Consider the following 11,850-nt stretch of genomic DNA (forward strand, 5'->3'; position numbering starts at 1 on the left):
CAATCCGATAAAAAATCGGATTGCACTCGGACCAATGTTATTTAATAGGTGTCTTTTCATTTGCGATTTTTTTTCTCAGCCAAAATCGGACTGAGAAAAATCTGGATCGGCTGAGAAAAAAATTGCAGCATGCTGCGTATTGCTGCGATTCTCGGACGAGACTCGCCAGTGCAAGTCAATGGGTGCGTGAAAAAAAACGCATGGAATACGGACCATCCGTATTCCGTTCGTTTTTTACGGATACATTACCATTCTGTGGCATTGAACACTGTCAAATGGTCCTGTAAATGACTGTATAAAAATAGTTGCAGAGAAAAAAAACGGATTGCATACGGATGCCATACGGATGTAAAACGGATGGCGCAATTAAAAATCGCATTGCACTCGCATAACACTCGCATGACAATCGCATACTCTACATCCGTTTTTTCGGTCCAGATTACGGACCGTTTTTTCTCTTGCAAGTGGAAAGGGACCCTAATGGTCAGACCAAGTGTATGAACCAGAATTTGGAGCAGTACTTATGCTGTTTTGTTTCTGGCAATCAGGAGGAGTGGTCGACGTTCCTTCCTTTGGCTGAGTTTGCCTTAAATAATCACCGCCAGGAATCTTCTGGGGAGTCTCCATTCTTTTGTGTTTACGGGCACCATCCTCAATTTTGTACTCTTAGTCAGGGGGGCTCTTCCGGCGTCCCTGAGGAGGACCATTTAGGAGCACAACTGTCATCCGTCTGGAGGAGAGTGAAACAGAGCCTGTTAAGCGTGGGTGCAAGGTACAAACGTGTGGCTGACAGTAGACGTGTGCCAGGTCCGGACCTGAGTGTGGGTGACTGGGTGTGGTTGTCCACAAAAAACATAAGACTCAAAATACCATCCCTTAAATTGGGTCCAAGATTTATTGGTCCGTTTAGGGTCGCCGCCATCATTAACCCGGTAGCCTACCGATTGGAGCTCCCTACAGTATATAAGATTCACAACGTGTTCCACAGATCCTTATTAAAGAAGGTGGTGGGTTCCGTGGACGCGGCGCCGATGCCACCTCCAGTCTTGGTGGATGGCAATTTAGAGTTTGAAGTCTCCAAGGTGGTTGACTCTTGAATGGTTCGCCGCACATTACAGTACCTGGTACACTGGCGTGGTTATGGGCCGGAGAAGAGGTCTTGGGTACCAGCCTCGGACATACATGCAGACCGGCTGGTCAGTATGTTTCACCGCCGCCATCCAGACAAGCCGAGTCCTATAAGTCGTGAGGGCCCTGGGGTCCCTCGTAGAAGGCGGGGTACTGTCATGTCGGACGCTATTCACACTAGGGCGTCCGACAGACAGCGGTAATTCCTCATTCGTCCACTATATGCTCAGTGGCGCCGGCTATACTTGATCCAGGTTGCCCGGGGTTAATCTAGCTGGTACTCGGGTTGGAGGCTGTCACGCCCACTGCCTTTAAATAGTTTTGCTGGGCTTTGGGCGTCGCCGATTATAGCTTGTGACTTGTGCCTGGTAATCTCGGTCTGGAGTGGTGGTTTTGGAGAGGAAATATCGTATCTGGGGGTGTATAATCCTTTGTCATATTTATCCTTCCTATATTTGTGTTTGTTTTGCCCTGTGCACATTATAGCTTTTTCCTGTGTCTGCGGCGTGGTGAGTTTTTAGTTTTCCCTGTCTGTGCTTTCTGTAAGGGTTGGTGTGAGGAATTATCACTGGGTGGAGGTTTTAGATTAGTACTGAAACAGGAGTCAGGGTCAGGCCTGGCGGCCCAGACAAGCACACCATCAGTGTAATCTCTGGGAGAGGGACAGACAGGGTTTCCCTAGTCTGAGGGATATCGCAGGAGCCCGGGTTATTAACTTTCGCCTACCTAGGCTCCCCCGTGACACCTAGGGGTGATTTAAGACACGGGTCAAAACTGACCCGTTAACATAAGAAAGAGTAACAGAAAGCTAACACTAGAGGAAGGTTTTAATAATCCACTGAATGCAAATCGTGAAAAAAAGGGGATATATAGGACCTTTATAAACCATTAGGATGCCTTTGCAGATGTTTTTTGTTAATTATTCTAATTTACTGAGTTGAAGACTTTTGGGTTTATATTGGCTGTAAGCCATAATCATCAACATTAACAGAAATAAACACTTGAAATAGACCACTCTGTTTGCAATTATTCTATATAATATGAGTTTCACTTTTTGTATTGAAGAACTGAAATAAATTAACTTTTTGATGATATTCTAATTTAGTAAGAAGTATATATATATATATATATATATATATATATATATATATATTTACTGTACTGTGTGTATATGTATGTATGTGTGTGTATATATGTGTGTGTGTGTATATATATATATATATATATGTATATATATATATATATTTATATACTCACTAAATTAGAATATCAGCAAAAAGTAATTTATTTCAGTTCTTCAATACAATAGTATTAAAGGGAACCTGTCACCCCGTTTTTTGAAGATGAGCTAAAAATAGTGTTAAATAGGGGCAGAGCTGGGCGTTAGATTAGCGTCTTTTGTGTGCCTTTATTACCCACCTATGCAGCCGAAATACCTTTGTAAAGTCACCGTTTTGTGCTGTCACTCACGCTGGTCTGGTCCTATGGGCGTGGTGACAGCGCTGTTTCTCCCCCAGATCAGGCTCATCATTCCGTTGGTGGCGTAGTGGTGTGCGCATGTCCAACAGAGAATATCCACTGCCCAGGTGATGAAAAAGAGCGCGATCTGCGCTATTCAGCCGTTTACCGGTGGGCGCGGCCGTCTTCCTGTGGCAGATGGAGCGCTCTGCTGCCCGGGGCTTCAGGAAAATGGCTGCCGCGATCTCCATCTGCGCACGCGCGGCATCCCGTGGCCATTTTCCTGAAGCCCCAGGCAGCAGAGCGCTCCATCTGCGCACGCGCGGCCACAGAAAGATGGCCGCACCCACCGGTAAACGGCTGAATAGCGCAGATCGCGCTGTTTTTCATCACCTGGGCAGTGGATATTCTCTGTTGGACATGCGCACACCACTACACCACCAACGGAATGATGAGCCTGATCTGGGGGAGAAACAGCGCTGTCACCATGCCCATAGGACCAGACCAGCGTGAGTGACAGCACAAAACGGTGACTTTACAAAGGTATTTCGGCAGCATAGGTGGGTAATAAAGGCACACAAAAGACACTAATGTAATGCCCAGCTCTGCCCATATTTAACGCTATTTTTAGCTCATCTTCAAAAAATGGGGTGACAGGTTCCCTTTAAAGTATAAAGTGAAACTCATATATTATATAGTCATTACAAACAGAGTGGTCTATTTCAAGTGTTTATTTCTGTTAATGTTGATGATTATGACTTACAGCCAATGAAAACCCAAAAGTTATTAACTCAGTAAATAGAATTATTTAACATAAAACATCTGCAAAGGCTTCCTAATGGTTTATAAAGGTCCTTTAGTCTGTTTCATTAGGCTCCACAATCATGGGGAAGATTGCTGACCTGACAGATGTCCAGAACGCAGTCATTGACACATTCCACAAGGAGGATAAGCCACAAAAGGTCATTGCTAAAGAAGCTGGCTGTTCACAGAGTGCTGAATCCAAGCATATTTATGAAAAGTTGAGTGGAAGGAAAAAGTGCAGTAGAAAAAGGTGCAGAAGCAATCGGGATAACCGCAGCCTTGAAAGGTTTGTTTAGAAAATGCCATTCAAAAATTTGGAGAGGTTCACAAGGAGTGGACTGCTGCTGGAGTCATTGCTTCAAGAGCCTCTACACAGAGACATATCCAGGACATGGGATATAAGTGTCGCATTCTTTTGTATCAAGCCACTCATGACCAATAGACAACACCAGAAGCATCGTACCTGGGCCAAGGAGAAAAAGAACTGGACTGTTGCTCAGTGGTCCAAGGTGTTGTTTTAAGATGAAAGTTCATTTTGCATTTTATTTGGAAATCAAGGTCCCAGAGTCTGGATGAAGAGTGGAAAGGCACACAATCCAAGCTGCTTGAGGTCTAGTGTGAAGGTTTCACAATCAGTGTAGGTCCACTGTTTTTTTATCAAGACCAAAGTCAGCGCAGCCATCTACCAGGAAATTTTAGAGCACTTCATGCTTCCCTCTGCTGACAATCTTTTTGGAGATGGAAATTTCATTCTACAGCAGGACTTGGCACCCATCAACACTGCCAAAAGTACCAATACCTGGCTTAAAAACAACAGTGTCACTGTGCTTGATTTGCCAGCAAAGGCGCCTGACCTTAACCCTTTAGAGAATCTATGGGGTATTGTTAAGAGGAAGAAAGGAGAAACCAGACCCAACAATGCAGACGAGCTGAAGGCTGCTATCAAAGCAACCTGGGCTTCCATAACACCTCAGCAGTGTCGCAGGATGATCGCCTCCATTCCACGCCACATTGATGCAGTAAGGCTAAGGACACATTTACGTTCGACAGCCCTGCATAGGGCTGCATACTTTTTCCCTTCGTATCCGCACAGCTGCGCATGTGTCCTGCATACCTATCTTTAACATTGGTTACTCAGGAACATGCGTTTGTCTTCAGATACGTCAGCATGAATCATTTTGACATGCCTGCCGACTGCACGGGAACGTAATATGTTGCGTTCAGCGGCACGTCAAAATGATGCATGTGGAAACATCCTCAGACAAACGTATATCCCTGCATACCCAATATTAAGATAGGTACGCAGGACGCATGCGCAGCTGTGAGGATGTGAAGGGAAAAAGTATGCAGCCCTACGCAGGACTGCTGTTAGGGGTCGAGTTCCCGCCTCTGCACAGGGGGAATCTCGGGCCATCTCCGCTGTGGTCTCCCATTCTTCTGCCGCAGTGGAGCCTGCTCAGCAGCGACGTCGGTCCCAGCGTCTTGCTCAGTCTGACTCTGTACAAAGAGTTACTGCTGCTTTTCCTGCTTCTGCCATTGAAGTCAGAGCTTGCCATTGAAGTCAGGGCAATGGGGAGCAGACGCTTCTGGGACTAAGTCCTGCTTTTCTCGTTCTGAGCATGCCCAGAGTAAGATCTCTCAGTGGAGATCGAGGGTCACATGATCAGGTACTGCAGCTAAGGCCATTGGTCCTTCAGGAAGGTCCTGTAGGTGCTCACGCTCTGTGGCAGCCTCTCATTGGTCCTTCTAGGAAGGTCCTGTACATGCTGCAACTATTTAAGGCTCGCATGGCCGCACGGCCATGCGCTAGTATTGTTCTAACTTATGTGCTTTGCACCAGTGTGGTCATGTGAGTTTGTGTTCAGGGACCTGGCTGAAATAAGCCCCTAGAATGCTGGCACCTCCGGCGACGAGTTTGTGTGCATGCATGACCACTGACTGCTCTCAGTTGGGTAGTTAGCCTGTGCCACTGTGAAGTCTAACAGGGCGCAGTGCTTTGCGTTTTGGCTACTCTGTGAAGTAACAGGGTTAGCTCGTACCGCCATATAGTTCGCCGTTTGCTAGCAGCAGGTTCTCCTGCACGGTGGACCCCGGGCTGCGAATGCATCAATTATAATAAAACCTCTATATTTACTCGGTGCGTTCCGCTAGCCCTAACATAATACAAGCGCCAGGGTCTGGCTAGTAAATGGCGGACATTCAGCAATCCTTGCGGTATATCCAGCAGCTGGAGGGTAGGTTGGCGGCTCTCGAGAGCTCAACCTCAGCTGTGGATGTTACCGCAGTTGCTGTACAGGCTGCTAGCGTGGCTGCAGCAACCTTGTCCACTGCCACCCCTGTTCCGACATTATCTCGCCTCCCGCTGCCAGAAAAATTTTCTGGAGATAGCAAATTTGTAGGAGATTCGTGAGTCAGTGCTCTATTCACCTCAAGCTCCTGGCTGCACGTTTTCCCACAGAGCAGGCTAAGGTGGGATTTATTGTGTCTCTCTTGTTAGACAGGGCGTTGGAATGGGTGACGCCGCTGTGGGAGCGTGGCGATCGTGTGGTGCAGAGTGCTCCGCTGTTCCTGAGCACTCTGAAACAGGTCTTTTTAGGACCTCGAGTCACCCATGACACGGCACTCGAACTGCTGGCATTAACTCAGGGTGAGTCCTTGGTCAGCCAATTTGCCATCCACTTCCGTACTTTAGCTTCTGAGCTGGAGTGGTCGGATAAAGCCCTTATCCTCATATTTTGGAGGGGGCTGGCTGATCACGTTAAGGATGCTCTGGCCACTAGGGAAATTCCTGCCACACTGGAGGAGTTAATAACTCTCTACTCGTATTGACCTCCATTTTAACGAGCGGAGGTTAGAGCGAGCCCAGTGTAGGCAGAGGTTTCTGCTGGCTCAAACCTTCGCCAAACCTCTGGAATCTCCGGTCCCGGTTCCTGAGTCACATGAGGCCATGGAAGTGTCACAAGCGGGATCTAAGTCCCGGACCGCTTGTGCACTCAAGGTCTGTCATGTTTGCCAGCAGTCAGGACATCTTGCCACCAGATGTCCCCAGCGGTTGAGGAAACGTTCTGCGTCTAGTGGTAGTAGGTGGTGGTACACTAGACACGGCGACGTTTGCCTCCAAATTGTCCTTTAAGGGGACAATTATTATAGGCTCATCTTCCCACTCGGTAGAGCTCTGCGTGGATTCTGGGGCGGAGGGCAATTTTATGTCTTCTGCCTTCGCCCAACATCACGCAATACCCCTGGTTATGCTAGCTCAACCAGTAACGGTACGAGTGGTGAATGGGTCTGCCCTCACAGATAACACACCAGACCATCCCTTTTACTCTGTCCATGTCACCATCCCATCAGGAGATTATATCTCTGCTCGTCATTCCTGAGGGAATTGATGAGGTCCTGTTGGGGATACCTTGGTTACGGTACCACTCTCCTCATATCGAGTGGTCCTCAGGCAGAATTTTGGGATGGGGTGAATCTTGTGGGGGTAGGTGACAGAGGGAGTGCGTTCAGGTTGCTACTACAGAGGTACCCACAGATCTATCCTCTCTCCCCAAGCAATACTGGTCTTACGTGGACGTGTTCTCCAAAAAGGCGGTGGAGACCCTTCCGCCCCATCGCCCCTATGACTGTCCTATTGACCTCTTGCCTGGTGCTGAGCCTCCCCGGGGTCGAGTCTATCCATTATCTCTCCCAGAGATGGAGGCAATGTCTCAGTACATTCAAGAGAATCTGGCAAGAGGGTTCATGAGGAAGTCAGTGTCACCTGCTGGGGCTGGGTTCTTCTTTGTACAGAAGAAGAATGGGGAACTGCGTCCATGCATAGATTATAGAGGTCTTAATGCCATCACCGTTAAGAATAAGTATCCTTTGCCCTTGATATCTGAGCTCTTCGATAGGCTTCGGGGAGCAAGGGTATTTACTAAATTAGATCTGCGGGGTGCTTACAACCTGATTCGCATCCGTGAGGGGGATGAATGGAAGACGGCTTTTAACACCAGAGATGGGCACTATGAATATCTGGTGATGCCCTTCAGGCTCTGTAATGCCCCAGCCGTTTTCCAAGACTTTGTGAACGACATCTTCCGGGATATGCTCTCCACCTCAGTCGTAGTCTATCTGGATGATATTCTCATCTACTCTCCAGATATTGACTCCCACCGGAGAGGTCTTCGACCTCCTACGGGCAAACTCCATCTATGCCAAGTTGGAGAAGTGTATGTTCGAGCAGGAGTCCTTACCTTTCTTAGGCTATATCATCTCCTCCCAGGGAATGGCTATGGATCCGGCCAAACTACAGGCTGTGATGGACTGGCAGGAAACCCATTCTCTTAAAGCGGTGCAGCGCTTTATGAGGTTCATTAATTATTATCGCCAGTTCATTCCACACTTCTCAACTTTGGTAGCTTCCTTGGTTGCCCTCACCAAGAAGGGAGCAAATCCCAAATTGTGGTCTGAGGAGATCTCCAAGGCCTTTAACTCCATAAAGTCACACTTCGCTAGCGCTCCCATCCTACATCGCCCCGATGTAGATAAGCCATTTATCATGGATGTGGATGCCTCATCTGTTGGTGCTGGAGCAGTCCTCTTCCAAAAGGATGCTCAAAGTCGGAAGCATCCTTGCTTCTTCTTTTCTAAGACCTTCTCACCAGCAGAGAGGAATTATTCCATCGGGGACAGGGAGTTGCTAGCCATTAAGTTGGCTTTCTCGGAGTGGAGACATCTCTTGGAGGGAGCTCGTTTTCCCTTCCAAGTCTTCACAGATCATAAAAATTTGGTGTACCTGCAGACAGCCCAGCGGTTAAATTTTCGCCAGGCCAGATGGTCCTTGTTCTTCTCCCGGTTTCATTTCACCCTCCATTTTCTTTCTGGGAAGAAGAACATTCGTGCCGACGCTCTCTCTCGCTCCATTGTGTCATCTGTGGAGGAGGAAGAGGAGCCTCGGCTTATTGTTCCCACTGAGAGCCTGAGAACTGTGGCCCCGGTTTTGCTAGAGTCTGTGCCTCCGGGCAAGACTTTTGTACCATCCAGTTTACGACCGGAGGTTCTCTCTTGGGCACACTCGTCCAGGGTGGGTGGACATTTTGGTTCCAAAAGGACATCTGAGTTACTGGCGAGGACATACTGGTGGCCGCATATGGCTCGTGATGTCACAGACTATGTTCGGGCATATGTCTCTTGCGCCAAGAACTAGTCCCCTCGGCAATGGCCAGCTGGGTTGCTTTACCCTCTGCCGGTGGCGGACAGGCCCTGGGAGATGGTCGGGATGGACTTTGTGGTGGGCTTACCCAAGTCTCGTAACTGCACCATTATCTGGGTGATCACGGACCATTTTTCCAAAATGGTTCATTTGGTGCCTCTTCCATGACTTCCTTCTGCACGGGCTCTAGCAGCCTTGTTCATCAAGCATATCTTTCGCTTACACGGTATGCCGGACAAGATTGTCAGTGACCGGGGTCCCCAGTTTGCGTCTCGATTCTGGAGGGAGCTTTGTCGTCTACTCAGTATTGAGTTAAATCTCTCCTCGGCTTATCATCCCTAGACAAATGGGTTGGTTGAGAGGGCCAATCAGACTCTGGTCACTTATTTACGACATTTTGTTTCTGCCAGGCAGGATGACTGGGCATCCTTGTTACCGTGGGCTGAGTTTGCCCTTAACAATGCTGTAGCTGACTCCACCGGTCAGACTCCTTTCCTCCTTAATTACGGCCAACATCCGCGGGTTCTTGTGCCTATGCCCGTGTCCTCTGCTAATTCCAGGGTGGCAGACTGGGCAGTGGAGGCATGAGACATTTGGGACCGCACTCAGGATGCTATCCGGGCCTCCAAGGAGAGAATGAGGTCCTCCGCCAATGCACATCGGCGCCCTGCCCCGACCTTTGCTCCTGGCGACTTAGTATGGCTCTCCGCCCGTAACATCAGGCTGCATGTTGAGTCCACTAAGTTTGCACCTTGCTACTTGGGTCCCTTCAAGGTCCTCGAACAGGTTAATCCTGTGGTCTACCGTCTAGCCCTTCCTCCACGCCTAGGTATCACCGACACCTTTCATGTGTCCCTCCTTAAGTCCTTAAGCCCGTATACATGTCCCGGTTTTCTGAGTCATCTGCCGGGACCTTAGGTTCGTCTACAGACGATTACGAGGTGAATGTTATTTTGGGGTGCAAGGTGGTTTGTGGCAAAAAAATTTATTTGGTGGACTGGAAGGGTTACGGTCCTGAGGATAGGTCCTGGGAGCTTGCTGAGCACATTCGGGCTCCGCAGCTCATTGCTGCCTTCGAATGTAGCGAGGCCCAAGGAGGGGGGGTAATGTTAGGGGTCGAGTTCCCGCCTCTGCAAAGGAGGAATCTCGGGCCATCTCCACTGCGGTCTCCCATTCTTCTCCTGCCGCAGTGGAGCCTGCTCAGCGGAGACGTCGGTCCCAGCGTCTCGCTCAGTCTGACTATGTGCAAAGGGTTACTGCTGCTTTTCCAGCTTCTGCCATTGAAGCCAGTGCTGGGCAGCGGGGAGCAGATGCTTCTGGGACTAAGTCCTACTTTTCTCGTTCTGAGCATGCCCAGAGAAAGATCTCTCAGTGGAGATCGAGGGTCACATGATTAATGCACTTTACTCGGGTATTAATAATCCTTCCTCTTACTGCTCATTGTTTGTTGTTACATCTTTTAGCATTAATATATTTCAATAAAATTTGTTATATTTTTATATCGTCTCCTGAGTGGTGTGTTATGATACTTGTATCTAGGGTTGAGCGAAACGAGTCGTGCATTTTCATAAGTCGCTGATTTTTGGCAAAGTCGGCGTCTCATGAAACCCGACCCGATCCCTGTGCGGGGTCGGCCATGCGGTACGAGATCTTGGCGGCAAAGTCGCGTTTCATATGACGCGTTTAGCGCCATTTTTTCAGCCAATGAATGAACGTGGGCAGAGTGATGACATAGGTCTTAGGGGAGTGAACGCCTATCGTCATGTTATCGCTTGTACGCAGTAGGGATTTGGAATGCAATACGAAATTTTCTGTGCTGGGACGGAGGAGGGAGAGAGAGAGAGAGAGAGAGCGAGAGAGAGAGGAAAAAAAAAAAAAAATTCCTGCATTGGGTTTCATGTTTCGTCCGAAACCCGACTTTTCACGGTGGTCGGCCGATTTCACTCGACTCGACTTTTAAGACAGTCGGGTTTCACAAAACCCGACTCGACCCTAAAAAACTAAAGGTCGCTCAACCCTACTTGTATCTTTTGGGACAGTGTAAGTTTTCCACACCCCTTTCATGCTTCCTATGGGATTTCCTTTCATGGTGGAGGAACCCTCTGATTAGCATTACTATGTTTATGGACATTTTTGTGTACATAATCAGGTACTGCAGCTAAGGCCATTGGTCCTTCAGGAAGGTCCTGTAGGTGCTCACGCTCTGTGGCAGCCTCTCATTGGTCCTTCTAGGAAGGTCCTGTACGTGCTGCAACTATTTTTAATGCTCGCATGGCCGCACGGAGTTTGTGTGCATGCATGACCACTGACTGCTCTCAGTTGGGTAGTTAGCCTGTGCCACTGTGAAGTCTAACAGGGCGCAGTGCTTTGAGTTTCGGCTACTCTGTGAAGTAACAGGGTTAGCTCATACCGCCATATAGTTCGCCCTTTGCTAGCAGCAGGTTCTCCTGCACAGTGGACCCCGGGCTACGAACGCATCAATTATAATTAAATCTCTATATTTACTCGGTGCGTTCTGCTAGCCCTTCCAACTGCCGAATTCAAATGTGTACTTAGCCTAACTGATGCAAAAGGAGCCCTGACCAAGTATTGAGTGCATTTACTGATCATACATTTCAGTAGGCCAACATTTTGGATTTTAAAATCATTTTTCTAGCTACTGTTATAAAGTATTATAATTTACCGAGATAATGACTTTTGGGTTTTCATTGGCTGTAAGCCATAATCATAAAAATTAACAGAAATAAGCACACAAAATAGATCGCTCTGTTTGTAATGACTATAGAATATAGGAGTTTCACTTTTCGTATTGAAGAACTGAAATAAATTAAATTTTTGATGATATTCTAATTTAGTGAGATGCACTTGTGTGTGTATGTGTGTGTGCGTATGTATACAACCCCTGGCAAAAATTATGGAATCACCAGCCTTGGAGGATGTTCATTCAGTTGTTTAATTTAGTAGAAAAAAAAGCAGATCACAGACATGGCACAAAACTAAACTAATTTCAAATGGCAACTTTCTGTCTTTAAGAAACACTAAAAGAAATCAAGAACAAAAAATGTGGTAGTCAGTAATGGTTCCTTTTTTTAACCAAGCATAAGGGAAAAATTATGGAATCACTCAATTCTGATGAAAAAACTATGGAATCACCCTGTAAATTTTCATATACAAAAATAACACCTGCATCAAATTAGATCTGATCGTTAGTCTGCATCTAAAAAGGAGTGATCACACTTTGGAGAGCTGTTGCACCAAGTGGA

This window comes from Ranitomeya variabilis, chromosome 4, assembly GCF_051348905.1.
Source record: "Ranitomeya variabilis isolate aRanVar5 chromosome 4, aRanVar5.hap1, whole genome shotgun sequence".
Taxonomy (NCBI): Eukaryota; Metazoa; Chordata; class Amphibia; order Anura; family Dendrobatidae; genus Ranitomeya; species Ranitomeya variabilis.